At 38.6% G+C, this 26,497-nt stretch overlaps 1 pseudogene; it reads right to left on the bottom strand.

Annotated features, from left to right (window-relative positions):
- Positions 1-6,525: 6,525 nt before the first annotated feature.
- Positions 6,526-25,895, bottom strand: LOC100718448 (heterogeneous nuclear ribonucleoprotein R-like; annotated as a pseudogene).
- Between the last annotated feature and the right edge of the window lie 602 nt (positions 25,896-26,497).

Here is a 26,497-nt window from a genome sequence, read left to right as displayed (position 1 = left end):
TGAGTGTTCCACTTTTGTATCTTAAAGAACCATTTGTAAGAGGACAGTATGTAAACGTCTACTAGTGATTTCTTATTGTTTATTTTTTCCTTGAACCTATGTATTATTTCTACTCATTTTCTGTTTTGTTTAGTCTTTCTTTAAATAAAATTTAAAAAAACAAAGTCAACATTCAAAAATCAATAGCATTCCTATGCACAAACAAAAAACTCACTGAGAGAAAAATTATGGAAAAAAACACCTTTTGCAATAGCATCCAAAAAGTGAAATACTTAGGAATAAACCTAATGAAGAATGTAAAAGACCTATATTATACTACTCTTAAAAAGGAGATTGTAGAGGACTTTTAAAAATGGAAAGACATCTTTGCTCTTGGTTAGGAAGAACCAACATTGTGAAAATGGCCATACTACCAAAATTATTATGCAGATTTAAGGCAATCCTGATCAAAATGCCACTAACATACCTTACAGATCTAAGGAGAACATTCCTAAAATTCACTTGGAAACAGAAGAAACCTAGAATAGCAGTGGCAATTCTGGGCAACAAAAGCAAGGTGGAGGGGTATCACAATTCCTGGCTTGAAATTATTCTACAAAACCACAGTGATAAAATCAGCATGGTAGTGGCAGAAAAACAGACTGGAGAATCAATGGAACAGATTACAAGTTTTAGACACAACGACAAAGACACTCAGCCACCTTATCTTTGACAAAGGGGCTAAACTGGAAGAAAGATAGCCTCTTTAATAAATGGTGCTGGAAAAATTGGCTTTCCACATGCCAAAGACCGAAACTGGATGCATGCCTATCATCATGCAGTAAATTAAATTCAAAATGGATCAAAGATCTGTATATTAAAATTGAAACACTAAGAATATTGGAAAACAAGGTAAGTAGAAATCTTGGAGACATAGAGATAGGCAGAGAATTCATGAACAAAACGCAAACCACATGGGAAATACTTCAAAGAATCAACAACTGGGAACTGATACTATTAAAGTCACGGTTGTCCAGGCTGCAGGACAAAGATGCAGTTGTCACTGGATGTCCCAAGTCAGGGTGCACAGCCATATTTCCCACTGTGGCTGCCACAACACAAAGCAGGCATTTGGGTTCCTCCACCTCCCTTATATCAGCCAGACTCCCCCACTGAACTCTGTGGTTCCTACCTCATGCTGCTGGCTTGTACCTTTTGGCCCTGTTCCCTGCCTTGCCCATAGGTCTTTGAGAAGTGGTAAGAGGTGCAGAAAGCTGCAGTGTCTCCTGTTAAAGAACCATTTAAAAGTTTCTAGGGGTCTCAATGTATTTGTGCTGGTTTGCTTATTCCCTTCCTTTGCTCTAGTGGTTAGGGATCTAGTTCAGCAGCACAGCATCTGCCTGACAAGTGTGAGATCCTCAGTTTGATTCCCAGTACCAAGAAAAAACAAGATCCTAGCCTTGCTCTAGGCTGCTTTCCCACATTCTCTGGAGAATGTAAATTTATAGTTATTTTTTCTAGTAAACAAGAACAGGTCATATGAACAAACTCAAGAAATTTAGCAATCTGTACGGTCTTAATAGTCATCTATATAAGCTTAAGCAAAACTTTAGGTATTTCAGCACGCAAAGAATGATCCTTCAATCCTTGTTTTATACTCAGTAATTTCTCAATGCACTCCATTCCTTATTTATGTTACATGCATTCCCAAAGTGTCGCCTTGTCTTAGCTTACTAAATTGCCCCCGTGTTTGGGTCCCACATTTGGGCACCAACTGCCATGACCCATTTAGTGGGGTCCTGAAAGGGGGCAACAGGAGATTAAGAAAAAACTAGACACATACTAAAAGGAAAGCTGGAACCAGGTGGGACCTGACCTCTCTGAAGGAGAGAGAGGCAGTGACAACCTAGCACATTCTGAATCTTTATTTATACACAGAAAAATGGGAAGAATTACATAAAAGGCTGGAAAGTGCAAGGTCTCAGTGTTTTGCTGAGGGCACTTAAAGTGAAACATTCTCAGAGCCATCTGTGCTGTATGTGGTCAACAGGGTGGAACACCAAAGCAGACACTTGCTGGACTGACTTTGCTCTAGTTCTGATAACTTGTGTACGTGGCTCACTGCTGTTGCTCCTTGTTACTATAGCCCCAAGAGTGTAGTCTATTCCCAGTTCAGCTGCTTCCTACAGAAATGGCTATTTCCAAAACAGTTACATAAATTTAACACAACTTTAATCAAACTACTAATGACATTCATCACAGAGTGAGAAAGGGCAATCCTAAAATTAATGTGGAACCAGAAGAGACCTAGAATAGCAAAAACAATTCTAGAGAACAAGTGAAAGGCAGGGTATCATGATTCCAGCTTCAAATTATACTACACAGCTACACTGATAATAAAAAATGGCATGGTATTTCTCCCCACAAAAAGAACATACTTGTGGATCAGTAGAACCGAGTAGACATTAAGAGTATTAGCATACACCTGTAACCTCAGATCTCAGGGGAATGAAACAGGAGAATAATCATGATTTTGAAGCCAGTCTGCGCTGTGTAATGAGTTCAAGGCAAGACTGAATTATACAGTGAGATCTTGACTCAGAATAAAAACAGAATGGAATGTACAGAAACAAGTCCAGGCACACTCAGTTACACTATCCTTTTTTATAATTTTAGAGAGAAAAAACCTCAAAATTTCAAAACATGATAATTAGGGAGGTAACAATGGTATATGCACTCTGCATTACTGCCTTCAAATCAGTTACTCAGAGCACAAGACATCTGTATTTAATTGTCTTTACAATAGTAGCACAAATTTTTCTCGATGAGCTCAGAGAAATCGGTAGAGTTATATGATCTTTGAGAAAGGGGGAAAAATCCTTTTGCTGAAGGAAAAACATCCTCTTTAACAAGTGGTTCTGGGATAACTGAATATCTACACAGCAAAGATTGAACCTAGACCCATAAATCTCACCATACACTAAGCTAAAATAATGGATCAAAAATCATTTAGAGACCCAGACAAAAAAATAGGCACTTAAAATGAATAGGCACTTCTCAGATGAAGAAGTACCAACAGCAAATAAATACATTAAGAAAATGTTCAACATTGCTGATCATTTGAGAAGTGCAAGCTAAAACAACACTGAGATTTCACCTTACTCCAGAAAGAATGGCTAACATCAAGGAAATCAACCAATAATGAATGCTGGCATAGTTGTTGGGAAAAGGAAGCCCTTCTTTATTGTTGGTGGGTACATAAACTGGTACAGCTTCTGTGAAAAATGGTAAGGAGATTCCTCAAAACATAAAACTAAAGCTTCCATTTACCCATCTATTCCCCTGCTAGGTATAGTCCTAAAAGTGCCAAAGACATTACATCACAGTGATACATGCATCCCCTTATTTATATCAGCAAAATTTATAATAGCTAAATCTTAGAAACAATGTATATATTCACCAATAGATGAGTGGAAAAAGAAAACGTGATATTTGTCCACAGTAGAGTGCTATTCTGACACAAATATAAACTTGAATCATTTGTGGGAAAATGAATGTACTTTGAGACTATATTGCTAAGATAAACCAGACTCATAAGCTTAAATGTCACATGATTTTTATATGCAAGACCGAATATATAAATACAGTTTAAAACATAATAAGAAGAAATAGACAATAAAAGTTAATGTAAACCAGCCCAGTTTTTTCTAAAAGTATACCTTGTTTCAGTATAATTGTCTTAAGTGTTTTGTACTTTCTTTGTCTATAAACCTGGTTATTAATCTGTATAATTAACTTTATAAAACAATAAAGTAAATAAATGAATTGAATGATGGAACAAAAGGAGGGCCATAGGAAAGGGAGAAAAAAGAACTGAGATGTGTTATATACATGTTCCAATTTCCTACAATCAATATAATCGTTGTATACTAAAAGCATATACTAATACAAAAGTTCAAGTAATGTAGTCAGAGTAGATCTCACTTAAAATGTGATGCTTGGGCAGAGACTTGAAAGGCATCTGAAACAAGGTTTGCAAATATTTGGGGAAAGAGCATCGCATGCAGAGGGAACAGTTGGTGCATAAGAGGCTTGGGGAGACAAGGAGGATTTGAGTAATAGTGAGCACAATGTGGTTTGAGTGGAGAAAGGTGGAAGAGGAATCAAAGATAAGATTGAAGAGGTAAGGAGGGAGGAACAGTGGCTAATCATTAGAAATGGCAAGTGAAAATTGGCACTCCCAAAAATTTATTGTTGCCCCTGGCAAAAGTAGTTTCAGGCACCTAATAGAGAAGAATACTTGCTTGGAGTAGATTTACAAATTTGTAGAAGAAAGGAATGGAAGGCACCAAGTCTTTCATGAAATTTTGTTGTAGGGGAAACAGAAATAGAATGTAGCTTTTAAAGAAAGTAAGATCAAGAAAAGATTTGCTTTTTAGATAGGAGAAATAAAAGTATGTGTGTAAGTATGGTTAAAACTATTCTGCTTATAAATAGGCAGATAACAAAGGGCAGAGTCTACGATGGAGTCAGGTTGGTGAGTCTACAAAAACACACACAAAACATTAAGAGATAATTCAAGGCATACAGATAACTAAGCTCAGAAACATAAAAGTAAAAATGACAGAAGTTAAGATACCGATAGATTGAGGATAGTCTTCAGTTGCCTCTATTTACCTATAAAAGTCTCAAGATCATCCTTTTTATAGCTAAGTAATATTCCATTGTATAAAAATACCACATCTTTTTCATCCTTGCTGCAGTTGATGGACATTTTGATTGTTTCCAAGATTTAGCTGTTACAAATTGCACTGCTATACACATGGGTGCACATATAAAGCTGCAAGACAGATAACCGTACTAAGTTTTTGCTAGTTCATCAAACAGAATAGTTTGTACTGTCATTGTTTGATTGTCTAAACATTTTTTATGCTTTGATCTTGCAACTTGAACAACTACTTCCAAAATAACAATGTATAATTTATCAACCAGTGATTTATTACTGGTTTTTGACTAGTCACTTTGTACTGTTATTTTTTTGAAATTCTCTATTATTTCTACCCTTGTTTCTGTTTTGCTTTTTTCCTCTAAAAAAAAGTAGTAGGTTAAGGATTTGAGACTCAAATCTAATTGAATGCCAAAGCTCAAGTTCGTAAACATGATAATTCTTCAATAAAAGTAACTATATTACCAAAAAATTTAAAAAGATATAGACAGGCCAAGACTGATTAGGAGATACAAAAAGTCAATATATCCTTATAAAGGGAACAATCCAAGAGGAAGAGATAATGGTCATAAATACATATGCAATAAATACCAATGCATCCAACTGTATAAAGCTATATTAAAAATATGAAAAATGAAAGAAGTACTAATACAATTGTAATGGGGGAATTCAATACCCTACTGTCATAAATCAATCAACCTGATGAAATAATAAAAAATGGAATATTAGAACTAAATCAAACTTTTGAATGAAAGGACTTAGTAGACATCAGAAGTGGATGTCAGATGTAGAACATCAGAATACATATTCTTCTCAGCTGCACACACAATGTACTACAAACTAGAACACATACTTTCATAGAACATGCTTAAGTAAATGCAAAGGAATTGAAATTATTCCATGTATATTATCAGACAATACTGCAATGAAATTTGAAATCATTCACAAAAAAACTCTGTAGGAACTTCATAAACACATAGAAATTAAATAACATCTTCATGAACAACAAGTTGGTTACAGATGTATTTAAAGAAGAAATTAGTTTCTATAACTAAACAAAAATACCAGTACAATATGCCAGAACTTAAGGGATGCAAAGAAAGCAATCCTATGAGTGAAATTTATACCAGTGAATACCTGTATCAGGAAAACAGAGCAAACTCAAATAAACAATATTTTTGTGTTGAATAGATTTTTGAGGCTTATTGACATCACATGAACAAGATGTTGGACATACAATCACATCAAATAACTTGTCACAGCTTTGATGTTTAAACCAAACAAATTTGTAGGGCAGATTTAAAAAAAACATGAAGTTATAACAATTTAAAATCAGTTAAATTACTACTTCTAGGAATTCAAAACACACAGTCATAGGTTATTTTCAATACAAGAAACTTAAATTTGTTTGCATTAATTTCTTAAAATTACTAATACAAAGCACAGCTTTTATTTTTATTTACAGCATACTTTCGTACTTCTATGTAATCTATCCCAAATCCAAAAAACGAAACTCCAAACCAAAGGTTCTTCAAGATCATGACTTAACAGCTTGTTCTGAAGCTAAAATGAAGCCTGAAATGACAAAAGCATTGTAACCCCTAAAATAAGTGAATTCTGCAAGTCCTATAATGTCCAAGAGCATTTATGAAAGAAGAAAAATAAAAATATTTGAGTATATACACAATAGTGATTTCTTCGGTCCAATACAGATGGAAGAAAATTGCTACTTAAAGATGAAACAGTTAAGCCATTTTTTAAAGAATGTAGATCTAGAGCCAATCATATCTTGACAGTATTATTTTCAAGCCCTCACTTGTCTACTCCCACTGTTGCCCATAAGTATCAGTATGATAAAATTCATAGTTGTCATTACTGTACCCATAGTCATACCAGAATAGTCACCACCTTGTTGAAGTGGTTGCTGAACGATGGGTTGGGAACCCCATTTCGCTTGGTTGCTGATCTGATGATGCTTGGAATCAGGTTGGTTGTTTCCATCTGTCTTTCTCTTGCCTCCTACATTTCCCCCATGATTGCCCTTGGCTCCATGGGAACCACAGTCTCTCTGCTGTTGTGCAGGACCCACGTGTCAGTGGGGGCAGTCCCAAAGGTGCACCCTCTGTGAATAACCAAATCTGTATCTTGGCAGTGGTGCTCCTTGCCCCCTTAGTGGTGGTGGAGCACCTTGTCCTCCCATTCTTTCTCCTCTTTTTCTTACTGCATAGCCGTGGTGAGGATCTTCATAGCCTCCATAATAGTCGTGATAATCATAATCATAGTAATCATGATAATAATCTTCAGAGCCATAGTAATCTGGAGGAAAGCCATATCCACCTCTATCTCCACAATGTTCTTGACCTCTAATGGGAGGTGGCATTTGAGGAGGAAGGTGCGAGCATAATTTTCATACGCAGTACTTCTTGAGGCCTATGTAACAGCTTGCCACTCTTTTCGTTTTTTTTCCTTCTTTTTAATTTTAGAAAGAAAAACAGAAAAAAAGAGTAAGAATGATACAGAATTTCAAAAAAGGTAGGAAATTAACACTAGCTAATATATTGCATGTTGTTATCTTACAAGTGGCTGTTCAGGTTACAAGGTCTAGGCATAAAAATGATCAAACAATCAATGATAGCACAAACAATCCTTATGATGAATTAATAGAGATAAGTTATCTATCCTGTATACATATACATATCTACCATATCTACATTATATATATATATATATATATATATATATATATATATACACACCTACATACATGCAATCTTTTCTTTTCTTCCTTTTCTCCTTTCTGTATCCTGGTTGGTCTTTCCTTCTGAGCACTTTTTTCTTTCATTATTATAATATTCATTATATACTTTGGATCTTATTACTCTTTCAGTTTTTTATTATTATTTCTTATAGTAGAGAGACAACATGAAATTTACAAATGTGAGTCTGATTTATTTCACTTATAAGAATAGTCTCTGCTGTTTAGCTGCCGCGCCTGGCCATAGGTCTGCAGAGGAGGAGCTGGGCAGATCTGGGGTGCCCTCACCGGCCTCTCTGCGTGTCTGGAGGACTCTGGATATCTGCGCCCAGACTGCTGGAGTTCCCCCAGGCTTCCAGGTGCAGTGAAGGAGAGAGGTGGGTTTGAGGCTTCCACATCAGCCTCCCCATTCCAGCTTCACTTGGAGACCTGCTGAGCTCCCGATAGGTGGGCTGGCCCACACTACCAGCCTAGCCCAGCCTGTTTAGCTGCCGCTCCTGGCCATAGGTCTGCAGAGGAGGAGCTGGGCAGATCTGGGGTGCCCTCACCGGCCTCTCTGCGTGTCTGGAGGACTCTGGATATCTGCGCCCAGACTGCTGGAGTTCCCCCAGGCTTCCAGGTGCAGTGAAGGAGAGAGGTGGGTTTGAGGCTTCCACATCAGCCTCCCCATTCCAGCTTCACTTGGAGACCTGCTGAGCTCCCGATAGGTGGGCTGGCCCACACTACCAGCCTAGCCCAGCCTGTTTAGCTGCCGCTCCTGGCCATAGGTCTGCAGAGGAGGAGCTGGGCAGATCTGGGGTGCCCTCACCGGCCTCTCTGCGTGTCTGGAGGACTCTGGATATCTGCGCCCAGACTGCTGGAGTTCCCCCAGGCTTCCAGGTGCAGTGAAGGAGAGAGGTGGGTTTGAGGCTTCCACATCAGCCTCCCCATTCCAGCTTCACTTGGAGACCTGCTGAGCTCCCGATAGGTGGGCTGGCCCACACTACCAGCCTAGCCCAGCCTGTTTAGATGCCGCTCCTGGCCATAGGTCTGCAGAGGAGGAGCTGGGCAGATCTGGGGTGCCCTCACCGGCCTCTCTGCGTGTCTGGAGGACTCTGGATATCTGCGCCCAGACTGCTGGAGTCCCCTCAGGCTTCCAGGTGCAGTAAAGGGGAGAGGTGGGTTTGAGGCTTCCACATCAGCCTCCCCATTCCAGCTTCACTTGGAGACCTGCTGAGCTCCCGATAGGTGGGCTGGCCCACACTACCAGCCTAGCCCAGCCTGTTTAGCTGCCGCTCCTGGCCATAGGTCTGCAGAGGAGGAGCTGGGCAGATCTGGGGTGCCCTCACCGGCCTCTCTGCGTGTCTGGAGGACTCTGGATATCTGCCCCCACACTGCTGGAGTTTCCCCAGGCTTCCAGGTGCAGTGAAGGAGAGAGGTGGGTTTGAGGCTTCCACATCAGCCTCCCCATTCCGGCTTCACTTGGAGACCTGCTGAGCTCCCGATAGGTGGGCTGGCCCACACTACCAGCCTAGCCCAGCCTGTTTAGCTGCCGCTCCTGGCCATAGGTCTGCAGAGGAGGAGCTGGGCAGATCTGGGGTGCCCTCACCGGCCTCTCTGCATGTCTGGAGGACTCTGGATATCTGCGCCCAGACTGCTGGAGTTCCCCCAGGCTTCCAGGTGCAGTGAAGGAGAGAGGTGGGTTTGAGGCTTCCACATCAGCCTCCCCATTCCAGCTTCACTTGGAGACCTGCTGAGCTCCCGATAGGTGGGCTGGCCCACACTACCAGCCTAGCCCAGCCTGTTTAGCTGCCGCGCCTGGCCATAGGTCTGCAGAGGAGGAGCTGGGCAGATCTGGGGTGCCCTCACCAGCCTCTCTGCGTGTCTGGAGGACTCTGGATATCTGCGCCCAGACTGCTGGAGTTCCCCCAGGCTTCCAGGTTCAGTGAAGGGGAGAGGTGGGTTTGAGGCTTCCACATCAGCCTCCCCATTCCGGTTACACTTGGAGAATTGCTGAGCTACCGACGGGTGGGCGGGCCCACACTATCAGCCTAGCCCAGCCTGTTTAGCTGCCGCGCCTGGCCATTGGACTGCAGAGGAGGAGCTGGGCAGATTTGGGGTGCCTGCATCGGCCTCTCCATGTGTCTGGAGGACTGTGGATATCTCTGCAACCAGGGAGGGTCCACAGGTTCCTGAAGCCCTGCGGCCTGTGGTGAGTACCCTAACCCGGCTGTAATTGAAGAACTGTGGAGCTTCCAAGGGGCAAGTGGGCGCACAGTGTCCCTGAGGCCCAGCTTGTCTGGAACTGCGGAGTTCTGAGCAGGCAGAGGAGGGCCACTGGTTCTGTAGGCCCAATGGCTTGGGGTACCGCGGCGCCACAGTCTCAGTAGCTCCAAACATAGAAGGGGATTTTCAACAGATCCTGAGGAAGCTTTCAAATAACACTTGAAACACAGAAATATAGGAAAATGACAAAACAAAAGACCAAATTACAACCTCAAACCTCCAGCCCATCTCAAGAAACCCTAGGAGCGATGTATATAGAAGAAAATATATCCCATCCACCTCATATATCGGACACAATAGCCACTGAAATTGACAAGCAACTCCAGGAAGCTTTAAAGAAATTCAAACTCGAAATAATCTTCCAGATAAAAGAAGAAATGATAAAAGAAATGAAAGAGATTCTAAATATATCTAAAGAAAACACAGATAAAAAATTGGAGGAACTAAACAAAAAGATAGAATCCCTAGACGAGCAATATAAGAAACAAACAGAATACATAATGCAGATGCACAGAGATTTACAGGAAATAAAAAACTCCACTGAAAGTTGTAAAAACCGCCTTAATGAAAGTGAAGATAGAATTTCAGACCTTGAAGACAGGATTGCAGCTAGTGAACAGGAAAGGAAAGATCTTTTGAAAATAACAAGGAATCAGGAAACAACAATTCAACAACTGCAAGATGATGCAAAGAAGAATAACATAAGAATGATAGGGATTAATGAAAGAGAGGGAGACAACATGAAGGATGTCAGGAGGATATTTAGAGAAGTAATAGCTGAAAATTTCCCAAGCATGAGATCAGAAACTGACATCAGGATCAGTGAAGCATATAGAACTCCAAATAGTCATAACCAAAATAAAGCTACACCCAGACATATAATAATCACCATCCCAGAAATCCAACACAAGAATAGATTATTAAAAGCTGTCAGAGAGAAAAGACAGATCACTTATAAAGGAAAACCTATCAGAATCACAGCAGACTTCTCAGCACAAACGATAAAGTCAAGAAGAGCATGGAGTGAAGTATTCCAGATCCTAAAGCAAAATGATTTCCAACCAAGACTGATGTATCCTGCAAAACTATCATTCAAAATAGATGGTGCAATACGATACTTCCATGACAAAGAACAGCTGAAGAACGTCATGAACACCAAACCAACCCTGCAAAAATATTGAAAGACAGTTTAGATACACAAAGGAAAAAAGCACTAAGCAAAGCAAATAATTAAACAGATCAGAAAGATAAAGATGCAACAGCAGAGAGATAAGAATCCTACAATTAACCAGCATTTAACAGTAATAACCATTAATGTAAATGGTCTCAATGAACCAATCAAAAGAAACAGACTAGCAGAATGGATCAAGAAACAAAATCCAACCATATGCTGTTTACAGGAAACCCATCTAACCCAGAAAGATACTCACAGACTGAAAGTCAAAGGATGGAAAACAATTCTTCATGCAGCAGGAATCCAAAAAAAGGCAGGAGTACCCATTCTGTTTGCAGACAATGTGAACTTTAAACCAACAATGACCATAAAGGACAAAGAAGGTCACTACATACTGATAAGGGGAAAACTCCAAGAGGAAGAGATAACTATCTTAAATATATATGCAAACTCCAGAGCACCCAGTTATATAAAACAACTATTAACTGAAATGAAAACTCAAATGCTCAGTAACACAATTGTAACAGGAGACCTTAATACGCCATTGACACCAAGGGACAGATCAACCAGACAGAAAATGAGCAAAGAAATAACAGAACTGAATCACACCTGCGAACAAATGGATTTGATAGACATATACAGAATGTTCCACCCAACAACATCAGAATACACATTCTTCTCAGCAGTACATGGATCATTCTCTAAAATAGACCATATATTAGCTCACAGAACATATTTAAGCAAATGCAAAAGAGTTGAAATCATCCCTTGCATATTATCGGATCATAGCGCTCTGAAATTAGAAATTAATGACAAAGGATACTGCAAAAATTCCGCAAACACATGGAAACTAAATAACACACTCTTGAGTAATCAGTGGGTCACAGAAGAAATTAAAGAAGAAATTAAACAATACCTAAAAGAAAATGAAAATGCAGATACAACTTACCGGAATCTGTGGGATGCAATGAAAGCCGTTCTGAGAGGAAAATTTATTGCACTGAGTTCCCACATCAGGAAAACAGAACGAATACAAATAAATAACTTGGTGCTACACCTCAAACAGCTAGAAAAAGAAGAGCAAGTCAAGCCCAAAGCCAAAAGAAGAGAGGAAATTATAAAAATCAGAGCAGAAATCAATGCAATAGAGACTAAGAAAACAATCCAAAGAATCAACGAATCAAAGAGTTGGTTCTTTGAAAGAATAAATAAAATCGATAAGCCCCTAGCCAACCTTATTAAAAAAAGGAAAGAAAAAGCTCAAATTCATGCAATAAGAAATGAAAAAGGAGAAATCACTACAGACCCAATAGAAATACAGAGGATCATCAACACCTATTTCGAAAACCTCTACTCTCAAAAGTTTGATAACACAGAAGAAATAGACAGATTCTTAGAAGCATATGAAGTACCAAGATCAAGAGGATATAAAACTGTTGAATAACCCAATCTCTGCTAATGAAATTGAAAATGTAATTGGGTCCTTGCCCACCAAGAAGAGCCCAGGCCCAGATGGATTCACTGCAGAATTCTACAAGAAATATAAAGACCTAATGCCGACACTCCTCAAACTATTCAATGAAATTGAAAGGGAAGCAATCCTTCCTAAGTCATTCCTGGAAGCAAATATTACTCTAGTACCAAAACCTGAGAAAGACCCAACTAAAAAAGAGAACTATAGACCGATCTCCCTAATTAACACAGATGCAAAAATCCTCAATAAAATATTGGCAAATAGGATGCAGCAAATCATCAAGAAGATTATACACCATGACCAAGTGGGATTCATCCCAGGAATGCAAGGATGGTTCAACATATGCCAATCAATAAATGTAATCCACCATATCAATAAAGCCAAAAATGAGAATCACATGATCATTTCTATAGATGCAGAAAAAGCCTTCGATAAGGTCCAACACTTATTCATGATAAGAACTTTACAGAAAATTGGAATAAATGATCTTTACCTCAATATAATAAAGGCCATTTATGACAAACCAACAGCCAGCATCATACTAAATGGCCAAAAATTGAAAGCCTTTACTTTAAAATCGGGTACAAGACAAGGATGTCCTTTATCACCACTCCTATTTAATATCATACTGGAAGTACTAGCCAGAGCAATTAGGCAAGAAAGAGAAATAAAAGGGGTAAAGATAGGAAAAGAAGAAGTTAAATTATCATTGTTTGCAGATGACATGATACTCTACATAGAAGACCCCCTAAACTCCATTGAAATACTCTTAGATACAATAAATAAATTCAGTAATGTGGCTGGATACAAAATCAATACTCAGAAATCAATAGCATTCCTATACATGAACAACAAAATTACAGAGAGGGAAATAAGAGAAACTGGACTATTCACATTAGGAAGCAAAAAAATGAAATATTTAGGAATTACTCTTATGAAAGAAGTGAAAGACTTATACAGTGAAAATTATAATACACTGAAAAAGGAAATTGAAGATGATCTCAGAAAATGGAAAGACATCCCTTGCTCATGGATAGGAAGAACAAACATTGTGAAAATGGCCATTCTCCCAAAACTGTTATACAGATTCAATGCAATCCCAATAGAAATACCATCAACATACCTTATAGATCTAGAGAAATCACTCCTAAATTTCATCTGGAACCAGAAGAGACCTAGAATCGCAAAGGCAATTCTAAGCAGCAAAGACAAAGCAGGAGGCATCACAATCCCTGACTTGAAGTTATACTACAAAGCAACAGTAGTAAAATCAACATGGTATTGGAATCAAAACAGAGCCGAAGATCAGTGGAATAGATTAGAAGATACAACCACAACTACGAACACACTCAACCACCTTATTTTTGATAAAGGAGCCAAGCAGGTTCACTGGAAGAACGACAGTCTCTTTAATAAATGGTGCTGGAAAAACTGGCTCTCCATTTGCCGAAAACTAAAGCTAGACCCATGTCTATCACCATGTACTAAATTAAAATCTAAATGGGTCAAAGATCTGAATATTAAAACAGAAACACTAAATCTATTGGAAGACAAATTAGGTAGAAACCTTGGAGACATAGGAGTAGGTAAAGAATTCATGAACAGGACTCAAACCGCACGGGAAATACTTCCCAGAATCAATAACTGGGACCACTTCTTATTAAAAAGTTTCTGCATGTCAAAAGAAATCTCCAGCATAGTGAAAAGAAAACCCACAAACTGGGAAAAGATTTTAGTGAACTCTCTCTCAGACAAGGGCCTCTTGTCTAAAACATATAAAGAATTAAAGAAACTCAGACCTCCAAAATTCAAAGATCCAATCCAAAAATGGGCATCTGAGATGAATACGCAATTCTCAGATGAAGAAATGCAAATGGCAAATAAATACATGAAAAAATGCTCATCATCATTGGTCATTAGAGAAATGCAAATTAAAACCACACTGAGATACCATCTCACTCCTGAAAGAATGGCCAGGATCAAGAAAACCAACAACAAATGCTGGAGAGGCTGTGGGGAAAAAGGAACTCTCCTGCACTGCTGGTGGGAGTGTAGACTGGTACAGCCTTTGTGGAGATCTGTCTGGAGATTCCTCAAAAAGTTGGGACTGGAAATCCCATTTATTCCAGCTATTCCACTTCTAGGCATATTCCCAGAAGAACTGAAAGCATCATACCACAGTGATATATGTGCACCTATGTTTATAGCAGCACAATTTGTAATCGCCAGATCTTGGAAACAACCCAAGTGTCCATCAACTGAGAAATGGATAAAAAAGTTGTGGTATTTCTATACAATGGAGTATTATTCAGCTATAAAGAAGGATCACATTGAGATATTTATCAATAAATGGGCGCAGCTTGAGACCATACTCATTAGTGAAATAAATCAATCTCGCATGTGTGAATACCGAATAGTTTCCCTAATGTAAATAATGATTCAAATATATAAAAATATGTGGTAATCATGATTCCCCATTAGGTGGCCTTGAAGCCTTATAAAGTTTTCACTCATTAATTAGAAAGGCTTTATTCTGGGCTTCTTGATATGAAAATATTTGAAGCTAGAGTATATGAAGTTTTATCCAAATATTTCAAGGAAAAGGACACTATGGTAACTACTATTAAGTCAGGTTATAAGGTGGTGAAGTACTAGGTTGTTGAAACAGTCATGCTGTGACCTCTATTGTTATATTGTTATGTCCTGTTTTATCTCAATCTCCCCCTTATTGTTTCAAAAAAAATTGTTTAGTCATTTCTTATGTTTGTCTTAAAGAAAAAATTCAAAAAAATTAGGATACATAAATAGTAACTCTTTTTGATTTCCTATTAACTTGTTTTGAAGTCCTGTAGTACTCCCACGATCTTGTTTTGACTGATTAGACTCTGTTCCATTCTATATGATAGTATCAAGTTTGAAGACATAGGCAACTACTTTGAAGACAATAAGATTCACTAAGATATCCATTCTGGTTTGACTATTGTCTTCTTTGGAAGTCCTGTAATGTTTACAATGCCTAAGTTGTATTGGTCTTGTTCTCTACTGTTTTGTCCAACTTTATGATATCTGGTGAGATAGACAACTCTTTTTAAGGAAACAGGGGACAACGTTGATAACCATTGTTGATAAACTTGTACTCTGTTCTGCACCATGTGCTATGTCTATCCTTGGTATTGACTGACAGCTTTGTTTTGCCATATTTGACTGTATTCTCCCCCCCCCCAAAGAAAGTAATGAGCACTAAGGAGTAGTAAAATCCAGGATGTGTGGGTTTTGTTGTAAAAAAGAGAGGGGAAAAAAAAAAAAGAAAAAGAGCTCTAACGGATATAACAGCAAGTGTGTTTGGGGGTGTTAAATAGCTGACTATATCAATGTTTTTGGAACATTGAACACAGCTGTTTGCGGACTCCCTGTTTGAATGTCCACCTTGTGTTCTTTGATACTGTGATTTGAGGAACTATATTCAAGAAGATAGTGTGTAATCTACTAGCAGGTGATTTCTTACTGTTATGTTTTTTTGTTTTGTTTTGTTTTGTTTTTTTTGTAGTTCTGTATTGCATGTACCCTTATGCCGCTTTGGTTTGTTTTGTGTTTTTCTCTTTTTCCTCTTAAATAAAAAAAAAAGAATAGTCTCAAGTTGCCTCCATTTACCTATTTAAGCCCCGAGATCATCCTTTTTATAGCTCAGTAATATTCCATTGTATAAAAATACCACATATTTTTTATCCATCCTGTAGCTGATGGGCACTTGTGTTGCTTCCAAGATTTAGCTATTACAAATTGTGCTGCTACAAACATGGGTGCACATATAGCACTGTGGAAGACAATTTCAATTCTTCTGGGAAAGTACCCAGAAGGGGAATAGCTGGATTGAATGAGACTTCCAATTCTAGTTTTCTTAGGAATCACTATGCTGATTTCCATAGTGGTTGCACTATTCTACACTCCCACAACAGTGGAAAAGTATTCCTTTTCCCCCACAGCCTCGCCAACATTTGTTATCAGTTAATTTCTTGATGGCAGCCTCTTTCTCTGGAGTGAGATGAAATCTCAACGTTGTTTTAATTTGCATTTCTCCAGTGACCACTAATGGTGCACATTTCTTCACTTATTTTTCGCCATTTGCAATTCTTCATCTGAGAAGTGCATTCTCATCTCAGATGCCCATTTTGGAACTGGGTCTTTGAATTTGAGGGGCCTGATGATTTTCAGTTCTTTAAATGTTGTGTAATATAAGTCCTTTGTCTGAGGGACAGCTGACTAAAATCCTTTCCATTTCTATTGGTTTTCTTTTCACTTTGTTGTAATTTCTTTTGAAGTGCAAAAACTTTTTAATAAGATGAGGTCCAGTTGTTGATTTTTTGAAGTACTTCCCAAGTGGTTTGCATGAACTCTCTGCTTACTCCTATGTCTTCAACTTTGTCTTCCAGTATATTTAGTGTTTCTATCTTAATATTTAGATCTTTGACCCATTTTGAATTTAGTTTAGTGCATGGTGATAGGCATCTATCCAGTTTCAGTCTTTGGCATGTGGAAAGCCAATTTTTCCAGCACCTGGTAAAGAGGCTATCTTTCTTCCAGTAAGCATGTTTAGCCCCTTTGTCAAAGACAAGGTGACTGAGTGTCTTTGTCGTTGTGTCTGAAACTTGTAATCTGTTCCATTGATCCTCAGGTCTATTTTTCTGCCAGTATCATGATTTTATCACTGTGGTTTTGTGTTGGGTGCAGGCGCTCAACATACCATACCCCACCCAGGACTAAGGACCACGCCAGCTTCCGCAATGCGCTACGTCCCTCTTTAAATTAGCCAACCCGTGCGCACTTCGTGCTCACTCCGTACTCTGTGGCAACTCCTGATTGGCCACAGCTGGATATGGTAGCTGGAGCCTGCGTCCCATTCCCGCCCTGCTTCCTCGTGGCAGCCTGTGATTGGTCACGGCCAAATATATAAACCAGAGCCCGCGTGAATAAAGCAGCAGTTAACTGTCATCCACAAGAGCGTCTCCTGTCTCCTGTTTCATTGGGGCTGCGCCAGTCAGTTTTGTAGAATAATTTCAAGCCAGGAATTGTGATGCCCCTTCACCTTGCCTTTGTTGCCCAGAATTGCCATTGCTATTCTAGGTTTCTTCTGTTTCCAAGTGAATTTTAGGAATGTTTTCCTTAGATCTGTAAGGTATGTTAATGGCATTTTGATCAAGATTGCCTTAAATCTGCATAACAATTTTGGTAGTATGGCCATTTTCACAATGTTGGTTCTTCCTAACCAAGAGCAAAGGGTATCTTTCCATTTTAAAAAGTCCTCTACAATCTCCTTTTTTAGAGTAGTATAATTTTAAAGTATAGGTATTTTACATTCTTCATTAGGTTTATTCCTAAATATTTCACTTTTTGGATGCTATTGCAAAAGGTGTTTTTTCCATAATTTCTCTCAGTGAGTTTTTGTTTGTGCACAGGAATGATATTGATTTTTGAGTGTTGACTGTATTCTGCTCCACCACTGAATTTGTTAATTAACTCCAAGTAGTCTTTTGATGGAGTTTTTAGAGTCTTCTATGTAGAGGCTCATGTTATCTGCAAAAAGTGATAATTTAACTTCTTCCTTTCTTATTCTTATTCTTTCCATTTTTCTCTCTTGTCTGATTGCTCCAGCCGACATTTCCAAAACTATATTGCATAGGTGTGGTGATAGTAGATATCCTTATTTTATTCCTGATTTTAGAGTGAAAGCTTTTAGTTTTTGTTCATTTAGTATAATGTTGGCTGTTGGTTTATTGTAGATGGCTATTATAGGTTGAGGTAGATACCATCTATTCTGAGTTTCTGTAGGGTTTTTATCAGGAGCCAATGTTGGACATTATCATATGCTTTTTCTGCATCTATTGAGATGATCATGTGATTTTTGTCTTTGGCTCTGTTGATGTGGTTTATTTCACTTACTGCTTTTCATGTGTTAAACTATCCCTGCATTCCTGGGATAAATTTCACTTGTCATGATGTATAATCTTCTCAAGTATTTGCTGCATTCTATTTGCCAGTATTTTGTTGAGATTTTTTGCATCAATGTTCATTAGCGAGATTACCCTATACTTCTCCTTTTTGGTTTGGTCTCCCTCTGCTTTTGATATCAGAGTAATACTTACTTCCAGGAAGAGTTAGGAAGAATTGCTTCACTTTCAATTTCATTGAAGAGGTTAAGGATTATTGGCATTAAGTCTTTTCTAAGTTTCTTTTAGAATTCAGCTGTGAATCCATCAGGACCTTGGCTTTTCTTTGTTGTAAGTTTTTAATACATTTTCAATTTCAATAGCTAACATTAGATTATTCAAAATTGTTATAGGTTCTTGATTTTACTTTGGTAATTCATGTTTCTAGGAACCTGTCCATTTCTTTTGTGTTTTCTATCTTATGTGAGTAAGGATTTTCAAAGTAGGTATTCATGATCTTCTGAATTTCCTTAGGACCTTCAGTAATTTCTCTTTTCATTTCTTATTGCATGAACTTGTGGTTTTTTTTTCTTATTGGGTTGGCTAGAGGTTTATCAATTGTTTTCTTCTTTCAAATTCTGATTCATCAATTCTTTGTATTGTTTTCTTAGTCTCAATTATGTTAATTTCTGCTCTGATTATTATAATTTCCTCTCCTCTATGAGCTTTGGGTTTTACTTGCTCTTTTTTTTCTAGAAGCTTGAGGTGCAGCATTAGGTTGTTTATTTGTTCTCATTCTGTTTTCCTGATGAGAAAATTCATTGCTATATATTTCCCTCTTAGGAATGCTTTCATTGCATGCCATAGGTTTCAGTATGATGTATCTGCATTTTCACTGAATTGTAGATATTGTGTAATGTCTTCTTTAATTGTTTATTGTCTTCTTTAATTCATTTGTAACTCATTGGTTGTTCAGAAAGTTGTTATTTAATTTCGATGTGTTTATGCAAGGTTTGCAACTTCTCTTGCCATTAATTTCCAATTTCAGTGCACAATGGTCAGATCATTTCAACCCCTTTATATTTACTTAAGAACATTTTTGGGTTAATATATGATCTATTTTGGGGACTGTCCCAGTGCAGCTGAGAAGAATGTATAATCTGATGGTATTGGGTGGACTGCTCTGTAATCATCTACTAGGTCCATTTGCTCACACCTTAGATTCAGTTCTGTTATTTCTTTGTTGACTGTTTGCTAGTTGATCTATCTCTTTGTGACAATAGGGTATGAAGTTCCCCTATTACAATTGCGTTATTTTGTATTTGGGTTTTCATACTTATTAGTATTTGTGTTATATATTTGGGTGCTCCCGCATTTGGTGCGTATATATTTATAATTGTTAGTGTTTCTTTTTGAATCCCCCCCCCCAAATATTTAGTGACTGTTGTAGTGAGGGCTATGAGGAGAACAATTAAAATCAGGGCATGGAATTTATAATATTATTTTATGATGGTCACCAGAGTTAACACAAAATGCAAGAAATCTATCCACAACACTAAAGACAGAATATTTAGCCAAAGGCCTAAATCCCACAACGTCCTACATGAGTCCAGATAAAGACCTAGAGCCCATGACAGTGTCTCCCACAAGTCCAGCTGGAGGCCTAGAGCCCAGGAAAAGGACTCACAGCAGCCTGTTTATTGGATCCATGCTGGGAAGGCCCAAAGGTCAGTGGTGGAAGCTAGAAAGTCTATAGCGGCACGGTGAAGGAGCTGTGCTGATAGGTTAAGGGCTCTATTCTAGAGTCAAGAAGTCACACACAAAACAAAGACCAGGGCTGTCCTGAAAAGTACCACAGCCATCCTCAGCAACATGAAGGCTCCAAGCTCCTCCGATGATAAGCACAGTCAAGTACATGGCAGGAAGCTAGCATGACAGGTTCATCCTGGAGGTTAAGCAGCACAAGTCTTCCCTTCTGGAGCCAGGAAGCAATGCTCGATGTGAGGATCAGAGCTTCTCCAGGAGAACCAATGGCTCAAACAGCAACATGTAGAACTCATAATGCCTCAACACCTCAATGCCTCTCTTCTCCACATTTCTATTTATGCTAGCCACTTTCCTCAGGTGGAACATCTACACTCAGTGTCCTGCTGATTTAATTCAGCTGACATTAAGTTGACCACCAGTTTTTAATCCATAACAGTGGCTTTCTTTATCTCTTTTGATCATTCTTGTTTTGACATTCACATTGTCTACAAACAGAATAATTAGCCTTGCTTTTTATGGGTTTCTGTCATATGGAATATTGCTTTCCATCCTTTGACTTTTAGTCTATGAGTTTCCTTTTGAGTCTGATGTATTTCTTGTATACAGCATATTATTGGATCTTGTTTCTTGATCTATTCTGCAAATCTATTTCTTTTAATTGGTGAACTGAGTGCATTTCCATCGATGGATATAACTTATACATACTGGCTCAACTTTGTCATGTTATTTTCCCATTGTTGGTTTATTGCTTTTCCCCCTTGTTTAATTGCTTCCCCTGCCTGGTGGTTTCTTTCTGTTGGTGTTCTGGGAAATGTAGTCAATTTTGTCTCTCTTTAGTATGTCTTTCAGTACTCTTTCTCCATTTGGTTTGGTGGACAATAAATGTTTTCTGATACTCTTTGTCATGGAAGTATCTTATTTCTCTATTAATTTTTAAAGAAAGTTTTTTCAGGCTAGTTCAACCTGGGTTGAAAGTGTTTTTTTCTTTCTGGGCTTGAAATATTTCACTCCAAGCACATCTTGACTTGTGGGTTTATGCTAAACAGTCTGCCATGATTTGAATGTGCTTTCCTGGATAGGTGAGTAGTAACTTTTCTCTAACAGCTTTTAGTATTTGTTTTTATACTGAATTCCTGGGATCTTAATATATTTCTGGATGTAGATTCATTTTGGTTATGACTGTTTTGCTGTATACATTACTTATCTGTATATCCAATTCTTTCCCCATACTTGGGCAATTTTCTGCTATTACTTCTACAAAGGATTTTTATGTCATTTGCCTTGATCCTGCATTTTCTTTGATACCTAGCAGTCATATAGTGTTTCTTTTTGCATTGTCTTGAAGATGTTGAATGGTTATTTCATGATGCCTAGTTATTTTTAAAAGTTCTTTCCTTTCATGGTCACTAGCTGTGACCCTATCTTCAAGGTCCAAAAGTCTACCCTCAGCTTCTTTCAAATGATTTCACTATCTTTCAGTGGATATTTTTATTTCCTGGATATCTCTTTTTTTTAAATTTTTTTTTTGTCTTTTTCTTTTTTATCGGCACCGGGGATCGAACTCGCGACTGCCTGCTTGCAAGGCAGGCGCTTATGCCTGCTGAGCTAAATCCCCAGCCCCCCTGGATATCTCTTTAAATTTGTTTGATGCATTCTATTTTTCCTAAAATGTTCATTCAAGGTTTCCATCATTTTTCCATTCTTCTGTATTTTTTAAAATGTGTCTTCTCTAACTATGCTGATCAACTCTTATTGTGGTTGTCATTTTTTCATTATGTGAAAGATTATTTCTAATCTGATTTCCTCAATAGCCTCATGGATTTGTTTCTTTATTTCACTTGCTATCTTTTCAGGAACTTCAGATGTATGACTTCCAATGTCCTATATTTCAATGTCTCTTGTATTTGTCCCTGATGGACTGAATGTTTGAGATTGCATTTTGCTTTTTTGTTTTGTCATTTTCACCTCTTGGGTTAATCTTTTGGATTTTTTTCTATCCCGCTAGTCTCAAGTGTCCATTGTGTGTGTCTTAGGATCTCACTGTGCCCAGTTGCCTGACCCCACAATGTAGGGGAGTGGACAGTCACCTGAATTCCTGCTACAGAGCCTACATTCTTCCTAGGCTGATGAGCCTAAGGATATTGATGTAAGTCAACCCTTAGCTCCTATTTTTACTGTGGCTTCAGGCTGTTCCAGGCTGCCAGATCTATCTGGCTGTAATGTGCACCTCAACTGAGACCCTATTGTGCTACTGGGGAATATTGTAGGCCATTTTTAGCTCCCCTGGGTTAGGGGAGGTCTTGTTGGCACTCTCCTCAACCCACCTGGTGTTCTCTGCAGATTCTGCACATGGTGAAAGTGGTTTCTGATGCCCCAGGGGCTGTTGAGATATTTTGGGTAGGGGGAAAGGGTGATTGATAATCTTGTCAGCTGCCAAGGTCTCTCATGTGCAGGGTAAGGGGGACCGATGACCCCACCAGCTGCTGAGATCTCTCAGGTGTGGGGTAAGGGAGGCCAATGATCCTGCCAGCTGCTGATGTCTCTGGGTGCGGGTGAAAGGGCATCTTTTCTTGGCTGGTGGCTTAGCTAAGACTATTTCAATTTCTTCCTCTTCTATTTATTTGCATTCATTTCATCCATAGCAGCTCATCTGTCTTCAAAATTAACAAATACATTATCTTCCAACTTCTTTACTCTTTCTTGATTTCCAAATTCAGAAACTGACTTTTCCAATATTCTTCTGCCACTGTAATACCCAAATTTCTCACAAGTAAAGCTCTTACCTTATCCATGACTTCTGGATCTGATTCTTACACAGGGTCAGCCCATTCAGTTGTAACTACATTTCCCCACACTTCCTTGTCCACTCATCTGCCAATGTCTGGCTTGTGCTGCTGACTTGTTCAAGGAAGTAGGGCCCCCAATTCTTGTTTTTGTCATCAGGTTGGTGATACAGTCCATCAAACCCTCTGTGACTTTACTGATTTCTTCCAGAGTGTTTTCTTTAGTCTTATTCTTTGGGACAAATCCAATGAAAAGTCTGCTGTTTGCCACAGAAATACACACTCTAAGTTATTTACCAGGGTGAATTTCATAGTTGTCACACAGTTTAACAGATTCCTGTGCAATTTTCTTTCTATAGAAGTGATAAATGCATGTCCTCAGTTCTGACTAGACAGTGGATCCATCATAAGACATAGACTCCAAATGGGTCTAGCCTTCTCAAAAAGAGTCACCAATTCATCTTCATATAGATTTGTTGGTATTTTACTACAAAGGCCTCTGTTTCAACTAATATGGTAAAACTAAAAGTTGTCATCCTTCCAAAACTGCACCACAAGAGAAACTTGCCAACAGACTGCCAGCATTATCATTTAAATGTGGATACTGTTTAATTTCTGCTTTAATTTCCTCATGCACCATGGGCTGATCAGGAAGATGCTTACTTTCTGTGTTCTTATGTAGTTTTGGTGATTTCTTTTGCCATTGATTTCCAATTTCATTGCACTATGGTCAGATAATATGACTGAAATAATTTCAGTTCCTCTGCATTTACTTAAGCATGTTATGTGGGGTAAAGTGTGTTCTATTTTGGAGAACACCTCATATACAGTTGAGACGAATGTGTATGCTGATATGGGGTGGAACATGCTGTAGACATCTAAGTCCATTTGTTCACAGGTTTGGTTTAATTCTGATAAGTTCTTTGTCATTTTTTTGTCTAGTTGGTCTATCTTACTGTGACAGATGAGTATTAAGATTCATTACAATTGTGTTAGCGCTTATTTGACTTTTCATGTCTGTTGATATTTTATGTAGTTGTATGCACCAGTATCTGAAGTGGGAAATCCCAATCCTGAGACACAGTGGAGAGAATTGGTCTCAAGGTCACATTAGACAGGGCAATATCTAAAACATACATTATGTTCCTGACTTATGAACAAGATCTGTTCTAAGAGAAAATTTGTAAACTGGATTCATTTATAATTCTGACAAAGTGAGTCTTCTACGATTTTGACACAATATACAATGTACCACATTAAAAACACAAATACTATAAATAAACTATTTTTATTTTTATAGTTACCTTAAATGTTAGTACAGCACAGTACAACTGTAAATAAACAATAAGAATACCCGTAGCACAACTGTCACAGTGTCTAGCAGACATGTGAGCTACTTCCACAATTTGTCCACACCTATAGATATTCATGTCTGTGAGAGATCACAATTAAAATGTTCATAAATCAAGGACTGACTATATACATTTGCAAGCCCTAAACACTAGCCTAAGGGAAAGCCTATAAACTGCTCTTTTGATCTGTCCCTCTGTCTCCTGTCTCTATGTCACTCTCTTCCTCTCTTCCATTTCTTCTTCTTCTCCTCCTCCTCTTCCTCCTCCTCTTCCATTTCTTCTTCTTCTTCTTTTCCCCCTCCTCTTTCTTTTCCTTCTCCTCCTTCTCCTCCTTTCTCCTTCTCCTCCTCCTTCTCCTCCTTTCTTCTTCTCATTCTCCTCCTCCTCTCTCTCTCTCTCTCTCTCTCTCTCTCTCTCTCTCTCTCTCTGTCTGTGTCTCTCTGTGTCTGTCTGTCTGTCTGTCTGTCTGTCTGTCTCTGTCTCTCTCTCTCTGGGTCACTGTCAACTGAAGAGCACTTACTAGGTCTACCTGATTCCAAGGCTCCCCTTTTGGGGTGGCTGGGTTCTAAAATGTGTAGATTCAAGTGGTCATTCTAGTATAACTGTTATTACTCACAGAACTTGATGGAATATATGGATTCAAATTGAGAAGGAGCCTACCTGTTTATTTTTCCCTCCTGTCTCCCTTAAGAAAACCCCAATCCCCTTATTTTCCTTTCTGTCCCACTCAGGCTTTTATTTGTCAGACAATTCTAATCCTTTAACTTTTTCTGATATTAGTTATCAGGGAGATGGAGAGTGGAGGAGCCTACTGCATCCCAGCATGTGGGAGGGGAAGAGGAAACATGTGGTCTCTGTGTTTTAAAGGCCTGCAGGCCTGAAGGAAAGGGTGCCACTTCAGTTCTTTTCAGCTATCTGCCATGATCATCCTGGGTCTTAGGGCCATTTGTTGAACATCACCTATAGATGTTTCTTCCTCAGGCATCTTGGGGTTCTTTATCTAATACTAGATATCTTTCTCCCTCCATCTTAATTTAAGAATTCTTATGATAATTTTGTTCTCAAATTTATTTCCCCATCCAAAATGGTACGTGACCTGTAGTTGCTAAATGACTTCTCACTGTGAAGATTTTGTTTGCCAGGAAACTCACATTCTTTTCTGATATGTATTAGTGGGTGTACAGTGGAAGTTATAGGCAGAGGAAGGGGCTGAGGAGACCATAAAGATCTCGAGGTTTTAAAGCCAGGTCTTGCCCGGGCTAAAAGTGGCAAAGTGACCCAGAATCCCATTTCTCCCAGGCTAATAGTAGCTCATATGTTGTCTTGTTACTGAGACAAAATATCTGACACCTGAAGTTAAAGAAGGAAAGTTTTATTATAGCTCATAGTTTGTAGAGTTTTCATTTCATGTTTGGCTGGCTAAAAGTGAGGGGGGCATGGCAGAGGGGCACTGCAGAGAAGACAAGTCAAAGACACCAAGCAGCAAGCAATAAATAACAAGCTACTGAATAAAGTAAGCTACTTTCTGTCCTTCATATTTTATCCACCCAGGATGGGGCACTCTTAATCCTACCAAGAACTATACCAAACCTTCAGTGACTGATTTAAATAATTACGTATTCTTAATCCTAGCATCACGCACTCTAGATCCAATCATCTCTGAAATACTTTCATCTATGACCACATGAGGGGACATCTAGACACAAGCCATAACAGATGGTCTTTCCAGTTTTTTTGATCCCTTTCCCTAGGGATTAGTCTTACTCTCAGTTCTTACAAGTTCATCCACCAATTTCCTCATCCATTAGACTTTCCTTAGCTCTTTGCAAGTGAGAAAGCTCCACCTGCTCTACTTGCAATGATTGGGAGAAAAAAATTGTAAGAACTCAGAGATCCTGTTCCTTTGGATAGTGGGTTACATCTGAAGACAATTTGTCACTTTATTCAACTCTGTCAGCCAGGATATCCAGAAGGCACCTACAGAGGAACATTTATCAGAGTTTTATTGAAGGAAGCACTTACTACCCTTCTTTAGCCATTCCATGATGTTAACTGAATTAAAGAATATCGTATAGGATGTGAATGACCACTTTAGGAAGCAATTAGAGATTATGAAAGGAATTAAGCAGAAATACTGGAGATGAAAAGCATAATTGAAAGCCATGTCAACAGATGAGATCAATCATAGGAGACATTCAGAATTTGAGGACAAGAATGATGTAGTAGATCAATTACTCAGTAATACTCTAGAAACAAGAAACCACAATAGATTGATTCAAGAGTGCCTATATAAATCTA

The sequence above is a fragment of the Cavia porcellus genome, unplaced genomic scaffold (assembly GCF_034190915.1).
Source record: "Cavia porcellus strain 051 isolate PalLab524CR breed Dunkin Hartley unplaced genomic scaffold, mCavPor4.1 scaffold_1, whole genome shotgun sequence".
NCBI classification, from domain to species: Eukaryota; Metazoa; Chordata; class Mammalia; order Rodentia; family Caviidae; genus Cavia; species Cavia porcellus.
This window is presented reverse-complemented; position numbering and strand designations above follow the sequence as displayed.